The sequence below is a fragment of the Phoca vitulina genome, unplaced genomic scaffold, assembly GCF_004348235.1.
Source record: "Phoca vitulina isolate PV1807 unplaced genomic scaffold, GSC_HSeal_1.0 scaffold1, whole genome shotgun sequence".
Lineage (NCBI taxonomy): Eukaryota > Metazoa > Chordata > Mammalia > Carnivora > Phocidae > Phoca > Phoca vitulina.
This window is the reverse complement of record NW_022589704.1, coordinates 93,596,261-93,618,947: the sequence shown is the minus strand read 5'-3', so window position 1 is coordinate 93,618,947 and position 22,687 is coordinate 93,596,261. Positions and strand designations below refer to the sequence as shown.

Sequence of the window (22,687 nt, the reverse complement as noted above, 5' to 3'; positions counted from 1 at the left end):
CTAAGTAGAGTTCTGTGTGAGGCTAACAGCCTTAGAGTGGGAAAAGCCTTTCTTCCTACTTCCTTTGTAGCTCAGGGGGTAAAATCTAGGGGCTCTACAGGCCTGAGGCATAGGGTCCCCCAGGAGAAGAATGTTTTAGAGGGGCTCGTTGCAATCGTGCTGTTGAGGCCCCCCAGCTAGGACACCCGTGCTTTGCCTGAAGCTAGCTTTAGCATAGTTATTGATGCCACCTCCCTCTGCAGTGCGTTCTTCCAGAAATGCTCCTCGTGAAGGGCATTTTAGTGGGCCCTTTAGGGTTCCTCTTCACTGACTGAGAGCGACAAGAAAGCTCTCAGTTTGCAGTGGTCCTAGAATAGGTAGGCACTTTCCAGAGGCATGATCTCCTTCCTTCCTCACCATCACAGCCGCGACCATGTGTTTGCGGATTTGAGGGGCTTTTCATAGGCTCCTGCAGCTCCTTACCCCTCTATGTCGGGGGGGGGGGGTGGTGGTGGTGGTGTTGCCAGAACCGGGCCTTTGGAGTCAGATACGTCCATGTTTGATGTCGCTCCCACTAGTGTGCCTTTGGGTAACTAGCTTCTCGGTTTTTCCTGTCCTATCCACCGGGGGTGATGATATGCAGGGCAGCTCACAGTGTAGGGGTAAAGCAGAGGAATCAAATTTAAAAGTCTTGCCAGTTCTTCACTGTTGTGACCCTGAGCAAGTGATTGAATCTTACATAGCATCAGCATCACCCTTCATCCTATGGAGATTAGAATGGTGCTTGCCTCATAGGGTTCTTGGGAAGATAAAATACTAGTGAAAGCTGGTGGAACCCAAATACAATCTGTAGTTGAGTTAATGGTAACGTGCAGTTGTTGAATTCTTGGTTTTGAGAAATCCATCGTAGTCGTATAAGATGTTCACGTGAGGGAATCTGGATGAATGGTATACAGGGAATCTGTTCTGTCTTGGCAACTTCTCAGCAGATCCAGAATTATTCCAGAAGGAAAAGTGTATTTTAAAAAGCGTTTGTGAAGCATGTGGCCAAGTGCTTGGGATTTAGTAAGACCTCAGTACATGGTGGCCATTATCGTGACTGCTAATACAATTATAGTTACTACTACTGATACCTTGAAGGGTCATTTTAACTAATGTGTGTTGTCTGGCTGTCCATTTTACAAAGGGGATATTAGATTCCTATTGATGCTATAATAAATGACTAACGGGTGGCTTTAAATAACACAAATTTGTTAACTTATGGTTCTGGAGGTCAGAAGTCCAAAATAAATCTCATGGAGCTAAAATCATGCATGTTTTCTGGAGGCTCTGGGGGAGACTCTTTTTCCTTACTTTTTCCAACTTCTAGAGGCAGCCCTGTATTCTGTGGCTCATAGCTCCACCTTCAAAGCCAGTAATCAAATCACTTTGACTTCTGCCTCCATCATTACATCTGCTTCTCTGACTCTGACCCTCCTGCCCCCCTTTGATAAGGCCCTTGTGATTGTTATGGGCGATCCAGGATCGCCCATTTTATGATCCTTAAATATCATAAATCTTCCCATTTTATGATCCTTAGGATAAGGATAATCTTCCCATTTTATGATCCTTAACTTAATCGTATCAGCAAAGTCCCTTTTACCTTGTCAGGTAACATGTTCATAGGTTCTGGGGGTTGGGACAAAGGCGTCTTTGGGTTACCATCCTGCCCACCCCAAGTGGTACCTGTTCTCTTATTTCCTTGGGTGGAGTTTACGCCCATGGGCAGAGAGAGGAGCTTTGCTCTCCAGCTGTTTGAGCTCTGTGTGGGTGGGTGTCCAGGGTTCAGGCTGCTGCTTAATGTCTAATAGATGTGTGTGATGTACAGCTGAGCATATTACTGAGTGTCTGTATGGTAATGGACTCTGATTCTTCCATTGCGGGCTTGATATTTTTGGGCACCAAAATGGCGACACCCAGATAGGTTTTAGCAAATCATGCTAATGTATGTGCTGTTGAGTCTGAAAGCTGATTACAGCTAACCCCTTAAAAGCACAGATTGTGGGTCATAGATGAGTCTGGATGTCATATTCCCTTAGGTCTTTGTTCAAGGCCTTATTCCTACCCCTTCCCTTCCTCTTTACCTGCTCCTCTGTCTGTCTGGGCTGTCTAGCATGGTAGCCGCTAGCCATGTGTAGTTGTTGAGCACTTGAAATGCAGCTCATCTGAATTGAGATATACTGGAAATATAAAGTACACATCAAAATTTGTCACACGAATGAGCTATCCACTATACTAGGGAAACAAAAATACACACCGAATTTTGAAGATTTAGTATGAAGAAAGGTATGGGAGCTATTTCATTAATGATGTTTAATATCAATTACATGTTTTATAATAATTTGTATATATTGGGCTAATAAAATACATTAGTAAAATTAATGTCACCTGTTCCTTGTTACTTTATAATGTGGCTTCGAGAACATATAAACTGACATAGTGGCTCCCATTATATTTCCTTTGGACAGGGCTGGTCTAAATCCTACTCATATTCTGTGTGTCTGCGTGTGAAGGGTCCCCGTTATTTCTGCGAGTGTCACGTAAAAGGCTTCCCGGAACTTCTCTATCTCTCTCCTTCCCTTCCTCCCTCTTTCCACCATTCTTTTTGTCTTTTTCTCTTCTTTCTCTCTCTCTTTCCCCCTCCACACTCCTTTTCTGTCCGCTTGCAAGGAGTCTGCGAGCTGAATCCGCAGAGACGGGAATGTTAAATCATTTGAATCATGACAGGGCTGCTCAGAGAAGAAGGTGGCTGGTGCTTTATACTAGCTCACAAACTTAGGAAGTTAATCACTACTTGCAGCACCTCTTACTCTTTCCGCCCTAGAAGATTCTGGGTTTATTGTTTTGTTTTTGTTGGGGGGCGGTGGCGTAGCTTTTTATAAGCTCCTGGGGAGGGGCGCGGAATCGCACATCCTTCTCTCAACCCTGCCTTGAAAATGGCCCCTCTGGGGAAGCGCGGTGGTCAGGTGGTCGCTGACCGGCATCCGAGTCATCTGGGGGTGAAATGCAGATTCCTGAGCTCTGCGCTGCTAGGTTATGCCAGGAAAGAGGATGCATTTGCACCCAACAAATCAGTAAACACATGTGCCTGCTGGTGTGGCAGTGAGCCTGGTATGCCTCAGTTTCCACTTTGGCAAAGTGCCGCCTGGCTTGCGAGAGCTGTGGGGAGAAAGGGTTTTGAGGACAGCGGCTGTCCCGGGGAGGGGAGGGTCGGCCAGTGTGTCTCGCAGACACAGCTGGTCCTCCCTGCCCCCTGACACCCAGCACCTGAAGAAGGCTTGTCCTTCTTGCTTTAGCACTGAAGCAAAAGGCCAGCAGGAGGGCAGACGGTTGAGAGTGGCCAGTACAGAGGTGAATGGTGAGGGCTCTGTGGTTAGGCAGTTGGGGTGCCCGGCCTGGCCGTGCCACCTGTCAGCTGTGTGACTTTGTGCGGTTGCTATGACTCCGTGGGTCCCTTCCCCCTTCTGCACGTGGTTGTAGCTCCGGACGGGGCTGCCCTGGACACTGCATGGGAGCCTTGGCTACTGCTCTGCTACCATCACTAATGTTCTCCCAGACTTCCGGCGAGTGCCGGGCTCGGATCAGCTGGGAGGGCCCTGCTGACTTCATGGTTTGAGCAAGGAGCACCTGCGAGCCCCGAGGTAGGTGTGGGCAAGGGGAAAACGGGACAGCTGGAGCCGGTGAGGAAGCCCCGGGCAGAGAGCCGCCTGCACTGTTGGAGCAGGGTCGGTGCGTCGGCAGCTCTTCAGAGAGATGGGGGCCCTGGTGAGGCAGCCCACTCAGCTTCCTCACCCTGGATTCTGCCGAGCCTCCCCTGGCCTGCGTCAGAGGAAAAGCCTGTCCTTGCACCAGGTGAGGGGGTGAGGTAAGGACCTGTGTGCTCCAGCAAGCCCAGGGCGGTGAGGAGCCTGCTGGGCCCTGCCCTGGTGGCCGGGCTGGGCCTGGGAGCCACGGGAAGGAAGTGAAGTCATTTTCCAGCTCAGTGCAGTAAGGCCGTGGCCGAGAAGACACATCTTTCTGGTGGAAACCTGGTTACCTGGTAACTCCTGTAACTTCTGAGTGCTGGCCTTGTGCTCTTCCTCTGCCCTCTAGCAGTTGAGACCCGGGCCAAGGATTCCCCCTGCGGGACCCAGGACAGGAGCTTGGAGGAGCGGAAGCCACGAACCCCCGGGGCCCAAGGAAGGGGGAGAGTGGGAGCACCAGGCCTCTCTTTGCTCTGACTTCCCCTCTGAGTTTGCAAAAACTTGCAAATTGATCTGAAAAGAGTAGAGTTTATTTTTCTTTGCCGTGAGGGTCTGCTCCTGGCTGGAGGCTGCCTTTGGTGGGGTTGTAACATTTTATCCACTTGTTTGAATATTCATTTCGTATCTGTGGATTTTTTCCTCTCTCTGCACTTTGGCCTCTTTTCGGTTAGACTGATTTCAATCACAGATTCATTTTTAAAAAAGTAACCGATAGTACCAGTGTGTTTTCCTCTCAGGAATGGCCTTGCTAGTGTTATGTGTAAATATGAATAGCTATGAATATTTAGAGATCGGCGAAGCTGTAAAAATGAGGATGCACACATTTGCCTTGAGGAAATGAATCTCCTCGCAGCTCTCAATGTGATTTTTTTTTTTTTATATGCATTCCCTGTGTGAGTACTCTGGCTGATGACCCAGGAGGTGGGGGCTGTCAGCTGAAAGGCCGGGGCCTGGTTTATGAGCTTAAAGAATGTGACCGGAAGGACATGACAGATGTGAGCAAGGAGCACGAGGATGTTTTTTCCAGTTGTGTTTGGATTGAAATCATATTTAGCAAATGCCACTAATTGAGTTGCTCATTGCGTACTGGGAACTTGAGATCTATTCCCTCATTTAATCCTTAGACCTACTTTTTGAGGTTGATTATTTATCCTATTTTATAGATACAGGTCCTGAAGCTTAGTGGTTGAATAATTTCCCCCAAGGTCCCACAGCTGGGATCTATTGAATAGAGTTGGGATTTGGACACAGGTGACTTTTATCCTCATAACCATGTTGTTTCGACTATACTACATGTCCCCTTAAGGAGACTTATAACAGGAGAGCGGTAAAGTAACGTTTATTGACCATCTGCTGGATGCTGGGAGCTAAGCTAAGTGCTTTACCAGTGTCTCTTGAACTCTCAGTGCCCCTGGGGGTAGGTATTAATATTACTTGGGTTTCACAGAAGGCCAAAGGGAGGCCTAGAGGTGTAAAGTTCCTTACCTGGTATATGGTGGAGTCCAGACCTGGGCTCCTGCCTGCATCATGGAGCCTCCATGGGCTCCTGGTGAGCAAACTGTGTATTGAAGGGGTCTTAGCTGAAGGACCTGTAACCTGGTGGGCCTTTCTCCAGCCTCAACCCCCTCCAGTCGGAGTAATGGGCTTACAAGCATGGATTGGAACTTGTTTTTTTTTTTAAGATTTATTATTTTAACTGGGGGAGTCCGAGAGGAGCAGAGGGAGAGTTTTAACCAGACTCCACTCTGAGTGCGGAGCCCAGTGCAGGGCTTGATCCCACAACCCTGAGATCACAACCTGAGCTGAAACCAAGAGTCAGACGCTTAACCAACTGTGCCACCCAGGTGCCCCGGGATTGGAATTCTTTTCAGTGGATTATCAAATATTTAAGAAGCGGCGGTTTTGTGTAAGTTTCTGGGTCTAAGATTCTGGCTCCTCAGAGATACAGAAAACTTTGACACGCCCTGCTCTTGAGGGGTTGGCATTTCTGGTTTTGAGTGTTACCACACAATGGAGGGAGCCAGCCCTTCAGGTCTGGGAAAGTGTCCTGGAGTCAATGTTTGTGTTATGGAAGGGTAAGTGCATGGATGTGTTGAGGGCAGGGAGAAAAGAGACCAGTTGGCTTGAGCAAAGCAGTCCTTCCTGATTTTGGAGGGCCTAAGAGGCCAGGGTTTGATCTTCGAGATGGTGGCCTAAGCCGCCTTGTTGAAATGGAAAGGCTGGTGTGGGGGGTGTTTCTGAGGTTCATCCTGCAGGTTGTCAGGAATGGATTGCGGGGGAGGGGGTTGAGGCTGGAGAAAGGCCCACCAGGTTACAGAGCTATTGTTGTGAGCCACTGAGCAGGAAAGGGTGAATGTTGGAAGTTTCATTAGGGTTAGTAATTCAGTGGGCTCTGGTCCTTCAGCAAAGGTGAGTAATGCCCGGATGACAGGCAGGAATGGGCCTTACTGGTGTGACTGAGGTGGGACAGAGGAGAGAGGAACATTTATCCAGCATTAGATGACTTTCCTAGGCTCTAAGAGAGGAACATGTGAGTTTATCTCCTCTTCCCTCCACAGGGATGAATTGATTTGTATTTTTATTAGAAAACTCTCTACCTTGATTTCTTGTCCTAGTTCCATGGAGTTCCCATTCATCACTTTATCATTGTGGTGAGAGAGGTCCAGGTCCGCCCTGTATATGATCTTGAGTCTGGGACTGTCAAGGGGAGTTACCTGAAGGAGTTGGCATTTAGATTTGGGTCCATCACTTTATAACCCATGTTGGCAGCCATGAAGACTGGCTTGTCTTGGACATAATGCCCAGACAGCAGGGAGGCTGGAGGAGGAAAGCAATGAAGAACTGACGAAGGTAAGAAATACTATGTGCTGCGCACTTGTAGGTTGTAGAGATCAGAGGTCAGATTAGTGACGTTGATGTTTATCACTCCGGGTGTTGTACCCCAGGCTGTTCCAATTTAATAGTAACCAATAGTATATTTCAGGATCTCTGCCTAGATTGGAGCTTTGCAAGTTTTTAATTCCTGGAAAGCTTTGAGGTAATTCCTTCCAGGTCAGGTGTCACTGAGGGGACGGAGGCTCTCTCTTCTAGTCTGCTGTCAGACTGTCTTTGTTACCAAAGGCTTGTCTCATTTGCTGATGATCCAATTTTTAGTGAAACAGTTGGGTGAGAGTGATTTGAGAAGTGGTTTCCTTGCATTGATTTCTTTAATAATTAGAAATAAGAGCCCAAATTTGGGGACTGTGTCTTGCCAAAGAGGAGCAGCAGAGATTAACTTCTCAAGCAGAGAGTGCTTTGGTGAGGCCGTGCCTCAGGGACACCGCCGTGTGGGTGACCGCGCATGTGTCTGCAGTTGCTGCTGAGTCTGTCCTCACCCACAGTTGCATCTGGTGGTTATTCCCGAATGGAAGGGCTGATGATGATTGTTTCTTCTTCTTTCTGTCCCCTTTCTGTTCTCCGAGGTCAGTCCACTTGCTTTATTTATAAGTTTACCGAATGACCTAACTTGTCAAAGGAATGTCATTCCTTCAAGGATGTGATCTGAAGACACGTAGGTATGACCGCAGTTAGTCTGATGGCACCCCTAGTGAGTTCTCTGGGGAAGAGGCTCTGTCCCCCTGCACAGTTTTGGTAGGATATTAGATGAAAAGATGCTGTCCTGAGAGATCTCTGCACCAGCACCGCCCAGCAGTACTTACGCCATGATGGAGATGTCCTGTCAGTAGCGTCCAGTAGACCAGCCACTAGCCACATGTGGATATCAGGCACCTGCAATGTGGCTAGTATGTCTGAGGAACTGAATTTTTTATTTTATTTGGTTGTAATTGATTTCAGTTAAGCCATATGTAGTGAGTGGCTCCCATATTGGGCAGCACTGCCGGAGAGAGTGGCCAGAGATGACAGATTGCTGCATTAGGACTTGGATATGGGTCTCAGTTGGGCAGGCTTGTTTGTGAGGGGAGGGTTAAGGCACAGCGTACTCTAGTGGACATTAGACTGTCAAATGGATAGCATGGAATTGTGACATTGTCTTTAAATACTGGGATGCAAACAAGAATTGGGTCAGTTGGAGCTGGAGTAGGCAGGGAAGTTTCTTGGAGGAAGACGGCACGTCTGTAGCTTTCAGGTCTTCTGGAATAATGTCTAGGCAACCATAAATGTTCTATTTACTCTTGCTTTAGGGAAGCAGTGCGCTATGGAAGACTCCAGGCTTGGGAGCTTGACAGATCTATGTGAGGATGGGGGTCGCTTATGCAAGCTAGGTAGTTTTCTGAACCTCAGTTTCTTCACCTGCAAACTGTGTAATTATACCTCAAAGAGCTATTGTTATGTTAGATAACTTATACAAACTGCCTGGTGTCTTGGTACCTAGCAGGCTCTCAATTAATGTAGGCATCACTATCAGAAATAGGATTAGCACATATGTGCGTACTGAAACTGCATGTCAAGCCTGAGTTTATGCTCCTTTTTATCCTCTGAAGAAGGAGACCTGTCTGTTCAATACGTATTGAGCTAGGAGTCCTAAGATTGTTGCAGAGAGTCTAGAAAAGACAAGGATATGAAGAGGCCAACTAATATACAGAAGGACCCTTGGAAAATGGAGAATTGTAGGGTGATGAATCAGTTCATGTCTTCAGTCAGTGGTAAGGGCACAAGTTGATGGGTGCATAGTGCAGTCTTCAGAACTCCAGGTTTTACTCCCCCCCACCGCCCACCCCGCCCCGCTTCTGGAAGGGTATTCACTGGAGCTTACAGCTTAAACACTTTGCATTTCTGGGCATTTATTTGCATGGCACCTTGGACGCATCCTGGAGACAATCCCGTTATCATTTCCTTATCTGCGTCCTCTGTTTACTTGAACATAAGGTTGACTGAGTATCTTACAAGAACTGAACATTGTCTTCCAGACATCATTAATCTCACCTTTCTTATCCAGCCTAAGTGTGAAATTAATCAAAAAGGAAAGGGAAATTAATAATTTGCCGGTATTCACAATTCATCAGGAGACCTCACAGCAAGTATGAAATTAACTTCTCCAAATTAATACACACATCAACAAATTAAAGGTATGGAAAAGGGTTATTTATTATTTAGGAAATGCTCCTTAGTGCTTCCTGCTTTGATAATTAGTTAGATGATGGGTAGTGTCTGGTGATAAGACCGTTGAGTATTGTGAGGTTACCTTAGGACCATAGAATGCATTAAATCAACCTCCACCCCTCCCCCTCCCCCGTATTTCACTTAGATAAATGAGATACAGCCAGATGGCTAATGCATATTTGTTTCCTGTCCATTGGAAAAGGTGTGCCCAGACACTTGCAGTTTTGATCTCTATTGACAATAAGCGAAATTTGATCCTGGGTTCTGTGTTTCCTTGTTATGACATGTGGTATGATCAGTTTCAAAGGGTAGGTTGTTGTGAACACATTATGGGAAAGAATGGAGTAATTATAACTCTCTATTACAGCTTTTGCTGAGGTTGATAAAGGATAAGCTTTTGTTCCTGAATTGTTCCTGTAATTACATCAGAAGTAACAGGCAGCAGTCACCTTCCATTAGGGGTGGGAAAGAAGGATTCTTACTATTTAAGAAATCCATAAGGTGCTGCGTGAATCATCATCAGCCTCGTCATGAGGAATTAAAAATAAAAGGAACAGCTGACATCATCCTATAGCAGGTTTTATGGATCTGAGAAATGCCAGATAGTTTAAGGAAAAGAGCTGTCCTTAGTGATGCCCCAGTCCACGTGTTAATAGCCTATTGGCAGTGGTTCTCAAACTTGAGCTAGCATCCGAATCTCCTGGGCCGCAGCCTAGAGTTTGTGATTCAGGAGGGGTGTGGTGAGGTCTGAGATTGTGCATTCCCAGCTTCACAGATGATGTTGATACTGCTGGTTTGAGATTGCATGTTGAGAATCATTAGGCTAAGGGACAGGTGTATCTTGGGGGAAGGTTCAAGAAACTGAACTCTAAGATTAATTCCCCAGTGTCTGTTAAAATAATCTTGATGAAAATACAAATTAGTCTTTGGGGTGGTGTGCAAGCTTCATCAAGGGCATCTGCTCTTTGTGACGTTGTGAGTGAACATGAACAACAGGTGCAAACATAGATGAGTGGTCTGTCTCTCCTGGCCCATTGTCCTCCTGTCTTGGCAAAATCTTGGATAAGCCTGGGTGGATACCAATGTCTTGAGAATTCAATTTAGTGATAAATTCTCAAGTTGCAAGGTTGGAATTTTTTTTTTCTTGTCAAACACACTTTACATGGGGACCATCTGTAGGAGAACAGTCACTTTAGCTAAGGGTATTCCAAGTCCCAAGCCACTGAATTGTTGTCATTGTCACACCCGCCTGGCAAAGTAGCTGTTCGCAGGATGAAAATATGCATTGCGTGTTACCAGTGGCTGTGGTTCTAGGTTTCTGACTGGCTCTAGAAGGGCCTTTTATCATCCTGTTAACTTACTGTCCTATTCTAGCGGTAGCAACCACAGCAGTGAGAATCACCGGTGTTTATGGAGGGCTCACTGCCTCTCCGAGGTGGTGGCTGTGCTTCTGGCTGTGTGGTGTTAGCTCGTAGGAGTCCCACCGCCGTTCTCGGAAGGAGGCACCGAGGCACAAGAAGATGGGGGCTGGGACAGCTTGTGAGCGTTGGACTTCTCTATTTGAGTCCAGGCAGCGTGAGCAATGTGGGGCAGATTGAGATTTGACTCTACTTTGGGGAACTTTCAATGGCAGTGTGATGAGAGGCCTTGCTGAAATGGAAAGATGCTAGAAAGTTTTGAAGTATGTTGCAACCAAATGTATTTAAGGTTATATAAGTTCTGAGGTCGAGGATCATTCTAGATCTTTGTAACGGGGCAAAATTTCACTATGTGGTGAATTGAGCTGCTCTGCTCCACATAAGATGAAAACCTTCTGAGGCCAGTATTGCAATTATGGGTTGTTTTGTTTTTTTTTTTTCCTGTGTGACTCTGTTATTTGGTAAGGAAGATCGAATGACTTAAAGCTTATAAACATGTTCATGATTTGTTTCTCGCATGCACCAGTAGGTGGTCTTAATCATCTGAAATTATTTTTGTAAGCATGAAGATACTTTGAGCAGAGCTCTACACTCCCTTCCCACTATTTTCTCACAGGAGTAAGTCTACCGGATAGCTTTGGTACTGTCCATGAGCCACTTCGCTTTACTAGGTTCTGGAAAATGAGAGAGGGAAAGACTGCTTTGAGCTATGTCCATGTTTTTTTTGGCATCAAGATTCCGAGATTCTCTGTTTGGAAAGACATGGTCCATAGGGAATAAGAGGGTGAAACACTTGAGTGTAAATTTGAGAAGGGGATCAGTCTGACAGCTTCTGGTGCAGAAGGGCATAAGGAATGAGGTGTGAGACCCCTGGGTCTGAAATTGGCCACCGTTGTCCTCTGTCCTTGGATCCAGAGGAGGTACTGCAGAGGTGGTCCTTGAACACGTGAGGCAAGGAGCTCCAATGCAGATTCCTCAGAGAATGCCACCCTGGGGTGCAGAGCTGCTCAAGTAGGGTATTTTGCTTATGGGCCATTTATAATCTCTTTTCTCCAAAACAACAAAAGAAAGGGCTAAAATGTTGGTTGAAAATGGGATTCCAGTTTCTCCTACCTACTTTTTCACCGACTGTCCCCTATGATCGCTGCCTTATTCTTTGTAGATTGAATTGAATTCCTGTGATGCTTTACAAATGCATTCATAGTTTAGGTGTAATTAAGAGAGGAAAGAGAAGCATAAGCTCAAGAAGAGCGTGAGGGAGCCTGTTAATCTCCAGAAAATAAACTTTTGGGTGAAATCTTGGAGAAAGCTGTGGAGTGGTGCTGTTCTGAAAATGAGGAAGGAGAAAGGATTTCCTTCAGTGTTTTCTTGATCTAGAGACCTGGCTAGAAGTGGTTATAAATTTTCATTAATGGTATATATTTGGCTCCGCAGGAAATGATATTTAGGATGAGTTGAACATTAAAGCTTCCCTGAGGATAGACACGAACGGCCTTTTGGTTTCATGGTGACCATGAATTTTGCTAATGATAGAGCCAAGGGTAATGCAGTAGTTCTCATATGACTCAGGGAGTAGTTGTCTGATGCTTCAGGGGAAATCAAGATTGAGTTCTTACTTAATAGGAGTATCATTGAAGAAAACATTGAGATTTGAAAACGTTGGGGGAGGTAAAGTTGAACTTTTTTGGGTGTGGGGGTGGGGAGGAGGACACATCCGGAACGTTTTTTGAATCTTACAGTCTAACTGCTTGATCCCAGCGCTCACTCGATCCCCAGCGCTCACTTGGAGAATTGTCCCGTAACGCATCAGTTGAAATGTTGATGAAAACATACGGTAAAGAGTAAAAGCACTGAAAGTCAGCCTGTGTCATTTAGGTCTGAGGCACATGGGTATTCTTTTTGTTAGCGCACACCAATACGCGTGAATGAAGGGGTTTGATACCGACCAAAATGCTTAGGATTGTTTTTTTTTTTAAGATTTTCTGTATTTATGAGAGAGGGAGAGAGAGAGAGAGAGAGAGCACGAGTGGGGGGAGGGTCAGAGGGAGAGGGAGAAGCAGACTCCCCGCTGAGCAGGGAGCTCCGATGCGGGACTCGATCCCCGGACCCCAGGATCATGACCTGAGCCGAAGGCAGACACTCAACCGAGTGAGCCACCCAGGTGCCCTGTTTTCTTAAAATATATCTTGACGGGACTTGCTGGAGTTAGCAGCTTTTTCTGTGTCACAGTACTGCGTTTCCAGAAACCATTCCTTCACCTCAGAGCTGTGTCCAAAGGGAGGCTGGTATAAAGAGGGGGCCGTGTGGTCATTGGCATTGACTGTTCTTTCTAACCTTCCGTCCTTCTTGAGTAAACGTCTGTGAGGCAGCACTGCTGGATGTGGTTGGTGGGTTGGGAAGGACTGCAGGTGGAGCCCGCTCTCCCCAGTGGCCCCAGGGCACGGCTCTCTGGTACCGCTCAGATTGTTGACACCAACACAGATGTTCATGCTGCGAAGGGTGGTTGTGTGCTGTAGACCGTATAAAGAGGGAACTGGCTTGTTTTGATTAAAAAAAAATAACAAAACTCCAACATTTTCTAGCAGAACATGGTGCATGCTCTACTGTCAGGTCCTTCAGTGGTCAGAGCAGTTGGTTAGCCTTAAGAACACTTTTGGGCAGTCAGCTTGGAGATGGGTCTGTGCAACATGTTTGTTATTTTTTCCTCCCTCCTTTCCCCTTCTCTCCTTCCCTCCCTCCCTCCTGAACTCTGTTTTATAATTCTCTGCTGATAAATTCCAAGAGTATCAGAAACATGCTGAAGATATCTATTAAAGGACATGTTCCCCTCTTTTCTTTTATAAAGGAGTATTACAGAAGGAAAATACTAGCTTTATCAGCACATAGTAGATCTGTTTCTAAAATACTTTTCACTCTTTTTATTTACTTTTATTCTTCAAGGTGAAGTTGCTACAAGTAATCTGTTACATTTGAATGAACAGGCTTGTAATTCAATTGGGTTTATCTCCTGTTGCAAACTCCATAGTTTTTTGTGATAGAGCTATCTGTTTTTAAAATTGTGTGTGTACATATACTTGGAACTGTATGTGTATATTAATGCAGTCTGGTCTGGAAAGCATTAGAATTGGTAAAAGCTTGGGTTTAATGCCTCCTGAGACTTGGAACAAAGAGCAGTTTTGTGCAGAAGCTTCATCTTTGCTAAATGTAGCCTTACTCCTGCTAAACTAATAATGGATGGATTTGGATCTTAACACAGGAGATAATACAATTTTTTTTTTTTAAGGTAAATGCCTTTGGGTGTTGAAGTGATAGGGCCTCCCAGCTAGCTGTTCTTAGGTTCTTTCTTTTTGGGAGACTGTGTTGAAAGGCAGTTGGGTTGCAAAGTGGGAGAAGCAAAGTCCATAGAAGATCTTTGTCAGCCTGTTTGCAGTGGATCAAGTTGTTAAAGAGGAGAAACTTAAAAACGTCTTTGTCCTTGTGATTGCAGGAGTGATTACTGTTCTAAAGTGGACATTGGAGAGGATCCATTAGGCCATGTAAGTACTGAAGTAAGCAGATATCCATGTGGCTTAGCACAGACCCAAGATATTTGCCCTTGGGAGGGAGAAGATCAGTAGCTGAGTCAGATGTTAACATTTGGAAGTGTCAAAATACAGACCCCTAGTCCCAAAGGGCTGAGGGGTGGCTCTCCCAGGGCCACCCCAATCCTCAGGGGACATCTCCAGCTATCTGGTGAAGGCCTGGTGGAGTTTAATCTCTTGGGATAATTGGACAAGGATATTTTATCTGTCTAGAATTGGTAAAGTGACTGGAGCAGAAGGCCATTTATTGCTTTATTCAATCATGATCAAACACGACTTTATTTAGCGTGATACCCTTCCATAGAATGGCTGGTTCCTTCAGAGCAGTCCAACCCAAATCCGACACAGAGGATCATGATGTGAATATAAGTAAAACCGATGAATTGAAGAGTGTGATTGCTAAAGACCACACAATCTCTGAACTGTGTATCAAGGAACTCAAGAAGTACACTTTCCTCAGTCCTCAGTTATGAACGTATTTTATGGAGGAGGAAATTTGCTGAGTGCTTCCTCATTTGAACCATCTGAACAGTCTGCAGCACTTGAAATCACTGCCCAGGCTGCCCTTGAGAGTCACCTTGGTAAGTGAGTTGTTAACTGGGAGCAGAGTGTCCACATTGCACAGCCTGCTAGGATTTGGGTGTCAAGGTTATGGGGCTAACAGAATGAAACTTTAAACATTCCTAATTCCTGTTTCTTTTATGTATGTGGGTCTTTGAACAAACTTTGTAATAACATCACAGGAAAAAAATACGGGGGGGGGGGATATCCTACCCCAGCAACTCACAAGCAGACAAATGTCTGATATAAATAAAAGCCTTAACGTTAGAGCTAGAAAATCATGTGACTTTTATCGGTGGCTTCCCTCTAGCTGTCACCTTGAGAGTTTGTCTTGCTGGGAGAAACCAGAGAAACAAGAAGTGTCTCCTTCAGAACCGCAAAGGGATTTTGAATTTCTGAGGATGTGGGATTTTGTCTAAGATGGAACAGGCGTATTTAATCCAGCCCCCCGCCCCCCCACCGTATATCACTTAATTGGAATGGGACTTCATCTCAGGGACTGCACAACCGAACAGTGTATCTTCAGGAGTCTGTTTTGGCAGTTAGTTCACTGTTGACAGATAGGGCAAGTTCATGCACTGCCCACTGAGATTTGCCAAGCGCGGCAGCTGGGGGTAGCAGGCTGACGTCGCGGAGACCTGGACCTGGGTCTGCGGTCCCTGATACCCAGCTGCCGTGGCTTATGCTGTGGGAAGGATCAGCATCTTTCTTTCTGCCTTTCCTTGGGCTGTGATTTTTTTTTTTTTTTTAATGTCCATGTCTGCCCCTGCCTCCTGCTCTCAGTTCTGCACTGTGTGGGGTTGACAGCTTTCCTGGAGCAGGCAGACGCGTTGGCATAGTGTGGCACTCCTGGGCTATGTCTATCTGCCACCAAATATGTTGTCACCTTCCCTCTTGAGCTTGCCATATCTAGCTGCCTTTGCAGGGGCCTCTTGGCTCCTTTGGGAATAACTACTGAAGGAGCAGCTGTCTGTCAGCCTCCTCCAGAGCCGTCGAATTGGGCTATTGTCAACCTGTTGTTGGAGGAGTTCCCAACACGGCAGACTTGGCTGTCATTGACATTTATAACTTGAAAGCCATATCACAGACGAGTTTGCTTTCCTGATAATCCCTTAACTAGCCTTCAGAACCTGCAGCATGTGGCCTTCATACACTGGGGCAACTCCCAGGAGTGCAGAAATAGTTGGGTCTTCCTGGAGGGGGAGGGGAAGCAGGTCACCATTCTCCCCCAGCATCTCCTTTCTGACTTAAGTAGGAGGAACTGGTCCTGCCTTTGTGCCTAGGTTCTGTGTGACCCTAGGAGTCCATTTAGGTCAGGATAATTGTCTCCTAAAGACAAATGACTCTTGAACTCTGATTACCACAGAGCCTGTGATCAGAGAGGAATACTGATGTCAGAAAAGGTTTCTTGAAGGGGTTGGTAGATCCCATTCCTGGTTTTTTGGTTTTTGGTTTTTTTTCTTTTTTTTTTTACACCCTCATTTTTCAAAGAACCAGTTTCTAACTTTGATTTCTTGAGACATGACCAGAAGAGAAAGATGCAGTGTTGGTGGTAAAAATAAAACCAGAGCCACACCAGTAAATCTCGTGAACACATATTGCCAGAGAAAGCCCAAAGTGGAATCAGGATGGCTTTTACTTCTTGTGGGTCTGTTTAGAGTGTAAATTCCTTGAGGGTTAGGACTGGCCTTCTTGGTCTTCATACCACCAGTAGCTAGCGCAGAACCTGGCTCGTGGCCCCATGGTGAGCTGAGTAAATGAGTGTAAAGAAGGAAAGATTTTAGGTAGAAAACGTTTCGTTTCTTTTTTTTTTTTTTTAACCCAGTAGTACAGACATTGAAATATGTTAATCATCAATTCCAGATTATGGGATTTAAAGTTAATGATGTTTTCTTGTTGGCATCAAAGATGAGTCATCTTGGAAGAGGCAGGGGCTTCGATGGCAGGCGTGAGATGTGATTCAGATGAAACACCTTCACTGCCTGGGCTCCGATTTCTTTCTGTGGTCCACAGGATGTTCGTCATGTCTTAGGCAATGTCGGTGCCTGACCTTGGCTGCGTGCTGCGCAGCTGAGTCCCACGTGTAGTTTGCTAGCTCACCTGCAGTGGGGCGGCAATGGGCTCTTGAGCCAGCTTGATGGGGCTGCAGGCTTTGGGAAGATGGTTAACGGAGGAATGTGTGTCACCTGCCCGGCCCTTTGCCTGGGGTGCACGTGGGCATCTCGTTCCTCTTTCTCCGAACCCGGCAGGTGCCCCAGAGCCTGGAGGACTGCATGTGGGATAGCCACTGCCCAGTATCGATGAACGGGCATGGCGGACGAAACCCTGCTTCCCTCCTGGCCTGAGGGAAGGGGGAGGGGGGCTGCCGGGACAGAGGTCAGGGCTGTGGCCAGCCATGTGTCTCGTCACCAGGCCACACTTGGAGGAGCAGAGCCCTTGTCTTCAGAAGACATGCCTGGCTTTGACTGAATCTAATCAGAATTCCCGGTTCATGGCAAGAGGTTTCCATACAACAGCATGTATCTTTTCTCTGATTTTACTTGGAAAAAAATGAAATGGTGAAATATTTCAAGTATCCAGAGAAGTGCAGAGACTTAACTAAAATGCTCGCTCATTTACACTCCCCCCGCCCCGTCCCCATATCTCACGGGTCCCTTTCTGATGCTGTTGCTGACACCTGTCTTTATTAACTGAAAGATGCTTATGTTGTCTTACGTTGAAGTTACCGTACCTCTGTCCCTGGAAATTTTTTAAAATGGGGTCTGCCTGGAAGCTAGACCTACATAGAGCCCCACTGTACCCACACTCTGAGGACGGTTGGTGCTCCCTGGATCTCCCCTTACCTGTGGTTTCCTTTTCATTCTGTTGTTCTGTCCTGGCCCTCCTTGCCATCGATCTGTTTTTCTCTCCATTCAGTTTCAAGGAGATGCTTATGTGCTTATTTATTTATTTATTTATTTATTTATTTATTTTAAGGATTTTATTTATCTGAGAGACTGAGAGAGAGAGCACATGAGCAGGAGGAGGGGCAGAGGGAGAAGCAGACACCCCTGCTGAGCGGCGAGCCCGATGCAGGGCTCCATCCCAGGACCCCGAGATCATGACCTGAGCCGAAGGCAGACACTTAAACAACTGAGCCACCCAGGTGCCCCAAGATGCGTATGTGTTTAAATCCCTCTCTGCAGCTAGTTCAGGACTCCCCTGTAATGGGCAATTCCGTTAGTCCTGCTCAGCACGGCTAACGCTGTCTCCACATCCTGCCCTTCCTGTGACGAAGGCTGCTCACTTCATCAGACTTGGTGCCGCACGCAGAGGACTCACTCTGATACGAGCCTCTCATTTCTCCCCAAGCCGGTATGCGGTTTCTCTGTGTATGTCGACCTCCCTAGAGGTGGGAGGCGAAGGCCATTTTATTTTGCCTCTCAGGCTTAGAGTGATGGATGGACACTTCAGGCAGGCTGAGGCCCTCCCTCGGGTTAATTAACATGGGTAAGGCCCACTGACAGGTTTCTAATCATTTATTCTCTTACCGTGGCCATTTTCTGGGACCAGAGTCCTGTGTTATTTTAGCTGTGTTGATGGATGACTGACCACTTAACTCTTCATTTTGATGTGAGCCTCATGATGGCTTACAGAAGTCCATGGAGGCGGCTCATGCATCAGAAAGGCTGATGGGGAGTTTGCCACCATGTAGCTAATGAGATACCACCTTGAAATGGCGGGGGTGAGGGAGTTGCTGGGTCAGGAGGATGGAGGAGAACCCAGGTGAGGCAGGAAGGAGTGGGGGAGGTGGTGGAGGAACTTTGGGAATTTGGCTGAAGAGTTTGGGGATTCTGGGTGAATGGAGGAACAGAACAATTTTTTAAACTTCTAAACCATCATGGATTGGCACAATACAAATAAATGACTAGGAAGTGAAAAAAAAACAAAAAACAACCAAGGAGGTCCAGAATACAAACCTTCAATTTTATTAGTGGATTCAAAGACAGAAAATTACCCTGTCACATTACCGTAAAAGTTTCCAAAACACTTACCCTCAAGTTGGGTACTTATCCCCATAGATGAAACACTTCGTGGACTGGCCCCGCTCTGTGGACTGCCCTCCCCCTCTGCTTGGAGTAGCACTTACTTAGGAGATGTGGGTCTTTGCTCGGTGCCTCCCTTTTTTTTTTTTTTAAGATTTGTTTATTTATTTGAAAGAGTGTGGGGGGAGGGGCAGAGGGAGAGCAGACTCCCCGCTGAGCACAGAGCCTGATGTGGGGCTCGATTCCACCACCCCAAGATCATGACCGGAGCTGAAATCAAGAGTCTGACGCCCCACCAACTGAGCCACCCAGGCGCCCCAGCTCTGTGCCTTTTATGCTGTGAGTCCCGCCCTGACCTATCTTTATCTTGTTTTTTTCTGCTTTATAAAGTAAAAGTTGGTTTGCACAGCACTGTTCTCCCTGACAGGAAATGAGGGACCAGGAGCAGGTGCTTGTTCCTGAGTGTCCCATCCAGTTTCAGAGATCTTTCTAGAAGGGACATGCTGGGGATTATTTCCTATACCCCCTAGGCCACCTTAAATAGATGTCCGACCAGCTCATTCGAAAGGTGTGTGTCCTGCATTTGTGACCTTCTGTACAAGTGGATCTCTCTGCATGTGTGTGTGGGTCTGTGTGTGCAGTCAGGTGGCACCCAGTGTAAGTTTTCTCTAGGTGATAGTTTGAGCCTGGTGGGGGTGGTGTAGGGTAATGATCCCTTTTATGAAGTCCTTTACTGACCGAGGCCAGCTAGGTCCTGACTTTGAAGCCAGGCCCTCCACGGTTTATCCTGCAGTGGTGTCCGGGGTAGCCTTTGGAATGGGGGGACCAGGTACAGGAGCCCGCCTGGGAGGAGCCAGGCCTGGCAGTGCATAGTCCCTTGCCATTTGTGTTCCGTTGTCTCAAACTCTGTCACTTGGCCGCACCTACCCAGAAAATGTAGTCTAGCTGTGTGTCCCGGGGGGAAGAGGATGTGGGTTCAGTGAGGCGCGAGCATTGTCCATAGCCTCCCTGACTCCTGATTTTCTGATTCACTTACCCGAATCATTTCGCTATTACATTCTTTTATCCACATGAACTCTTTTATTCCTCTTTTATGCCTGCTTGTGATGATGGCCAGGCGTTACAGTTTTATGCACTGGGGTGAGAAACAATGGGAAGAAAAGAGAATGGAAGTTCCCTCAATTCACGGGTAGTGATTACACAGGCTGCTGTCAGCAGCTGGGAACGGCCAGTGCTGACTACAAAGGAATATTGGCTATGTGCCATAGGCCACATTTGGATTTTTTTTTTTTAATCCAGGTATTTATGAGTTGAGAGTAATGCTTAGTCTTTAAAAAGTAAATAGCACTTAAGCAGAAGGAAACCATGGGTGCAGGGGGCAGCCAGTGGCCCATGGTGAAAGGTGGCCGAGGTAATGTAAATTGATAAAAAGCAGGAGTAGCTCTAATATTTTCATAAGTGCACGGTTTTTTGTTGTTGTTGTTGTTGTTGTTCCCAGCAGCGGTGAATTAAAAAACACACCAAACCCCCCAGACACCTTTATTTGCTTCCAATCCAGGGAAGCCAGTGAGTTAGAATAAGAGAGGTGAGATGGTGGGAGGGATGGGTGAGTGTGCGCCAGGGAGGGTCTTGGCAGAGTCGCAGGGCATAGCATCCTTCTGGAGCCTGTGTGTGCTAGAGTGACCAGGAAAGCTGGACTAGGCCTTTTGCAGAGAACTGCTATGGAAAAGTGAGCATGTAGGAGGTGGAGGAGGGGAGCTACCAAGAAGAATATGTGTCCCTCCAGAGATCTGCAGCCACAGGAAGATGTCCACCCCCTCAGGGCTGCAGCAGGGTGGGAGTTGGTGGTGGTGTCACAAAGGTTATGGGGACCCCTGGACAGAGATGCATCTGTGCAGGAGATGCTGCTGAGCAGAGACTCTGGCTTCCTCCCTGTGCCCGCCCTCCCAGCTTCTGCTGGCACCTCCCAGAGGCCGACCCTACGTGGAAACCAGATGGCCAGCGGGTTTGGGAGATGTGGTTTCCTATGATATGTCACAGGAAGGGCAGGGCATGCAGAGAATGCATTTGAGAGCAGGAAGGTAGATAGTTGGCCCAGGGAGTGTAACCTCTCAGTGGAAAGGAAGGAGAATCAGTAGGACAATGAATAAAGCAAGAGATTGCGTTAGGAAAGAAATGTTGAGTTTTCGTGTCTTTCCTCCATGCCATATTCTCTCCTCTGTGTTTCTCTACTACCACCTGTGTTCCTTTTCATCATTTTGTTAAATGCTTTTTGCACCACGTGCTATTTTCTGGACCTATTTGACTCCTCAGTAAAAGCTAACATCTATTGAATGCTCACCGTGTGTCAAGGTGGCAGAGTTCTAAGTGCTTGATCTGTCTGAATTCACTGACTTATCAAAGCAGCTCTGAGGCAGGTACAGTCAGTCCTCATTATGTGAGGATTCTGTATTGGAGTATTTGGCTACTTGTTAAAATGTGTTTATAAAATGTGTTTGTAACAAAACCAATAGTTGCGGTGCTTTTGTGGCCATTCACAGAGTGCAGGGAAACGTGAGTGGCCTAATGCACGTTCCCAGCCGAGACTGAGCAAGGCAGTGCCCTGCCTCCTTGTTTCTCATGCTGTAGATGAGTGTTCTCTTTGTGGTCTAATTAGCGCCCCTTTTTTGGGGCCTCTTTGAACTTTCCTCGGGTGATTTTCTGGTTTAAAATGGCCCCTGAGCATAGTGTTAGAGTGCTGTTTGGCATTCCGAAGCGCGGGAAGGCAGTGATGTGCCTGATGGAGAGTATGCGTGTGTTAGGTGAGCGTCTTCAAGCATGAGTTAGACTACCACTGGCTGTGAGGTCAGGGTTTAATGAGTCAGCTGTCTATGTGAAAGAAGGTGTCTCAAAACAGAAACACCTAAAACACCATTAGGAATTGATCCGTTGACAGAAATGTGACCAGAGCCTCACAGGAACCTAACCCTGTGTTTCCCCTGGGAACGCTGGTTCAGTGTTCCTGAAATCAGTGTTCCCTGTGACGTTATAGAACATGACTATGGCAAATAATGACTGTCGACTGTACTGCTGTCATCCCCAGTTTGCAGACAGACTGAGGTGCGTAGAACTGAAGAAAGCTGGCCAGGTGTCACCTGGTAGGGTCGGAGCCCAGGCAGCCCTGCCCATCACTCTTCACCTCTGTGCTCAGCTGGCTTTTACATCTGGGTACTCTTACCCTTTTGAATCTGCTGGTGATGCTGGTGAAACCAACACCAGGGCTACTTTCAGTGATTAAACTCCTGTGGTAAAGCCAAGGGTTTCTCTCGTTGGGGATTATGATACGTATAACCCTGCAATAAAGGTTCTAACGTTTGACGTCTGTATAAAAACTTCATGTATTTCATAGGCGTTTGTTCTTGGAAGCACTGTGAAGTGCACATCACCCCTCCATCTCATAAATAAAACCTGGTGTGTGGGGAGGCTGTGGTTTGGTCAGGGCCCCAGGGTGAGAGAGAGTTGTTCGACAGAGACTCCAACCTGTTTCCTGGCTTTAGGTCCTTCATTCTTTTTGCAGTATTGACCAGGGCTCTCAGCGAGGCCCTGGGGGTGGGATGCTTGCATTTCCACTGAGACTCAGCTTTGCTGCTTTGATTCTGCTTTGTTCTGGAGAAACCACAGAAAGTTATAATTGTGTGTAAAATAAGTGATTCTAAGGAGGGACCAGAAATGGTCTTCCATTTCTTTAAAATGACCATTTATTTCCATGTATATAGAAAGTCTTTCCTGACCAGAATGACCTTTCTGGAAAGATGTTATTTTTTTTTTTTTTCCGTTCATTAGGGAAATATTGGAAAATAAGTAAAAAATGAAAACTAATTTGAGGGGGCTGCTGGCATTTCCTCAGTGGTACACTTGCCTAGACATTGTTCATGCCTTGTCTCTTTAGTTTTCTTGATGTATTTAAAGTTGTGTTTGAGTAAGAAATAGATGTACTTGTTAGGAGTTAAAAGGATAGGGGCACCTGGGTGGCTCAGTCGGGTTCAGCGTTTGCCTTTGGCTCAGGTCAGGATTCCGGGGTCCTGGGATCGAGCCCCAAGTTGGGCTCCCAGCTCAGTGGGGGGCCTGCTTCTCCCTCTCCCTCTGCCACCCCCCCTGCTTGTGCTCTCTCTCTCTGTCAAGTGAATGAACAAAATCTTAAAAAAAAAAAAAAAAAAAAAAGTTAAAAGGTTGTAAAAAAAAAAAAAAAAAAAAAAAAAAAA

The 22,687-nt window shown here is 46.5% G+C and overlaps 1 protein-coding gene across 7 annotated transcripts in view; it reads left to right on the top strand.

Annotated features, from left to right (window-relative positions):
* MGAT5 (alpha-1,6-mannosylglycoprotein 6-beta-N-acetylglucosaminyltransferase) overlaps positions 1-22,687 on the top strand; it is a 330,719-nt gene that overhangs the window by 31,206 nt on the left and 276,826 nt on the right. For 2 of the 7 annotated variants that reach the window (XM_032411565.1, XM_032411576.1), the window contains exons 1-2: positions 13,783-13,815; positions 14,321-14,441. The exons of 2 other annotated variants lie outside the window; for them this stretch is intronic. The gene's annotated coding sequence lies outside the window, so the exon portion shown is untranslated. 3 more of the 7 variants (XM_032411545.1, XM_032411554.1, XM_032411596.1) reach the window with 2 other exon arrangements.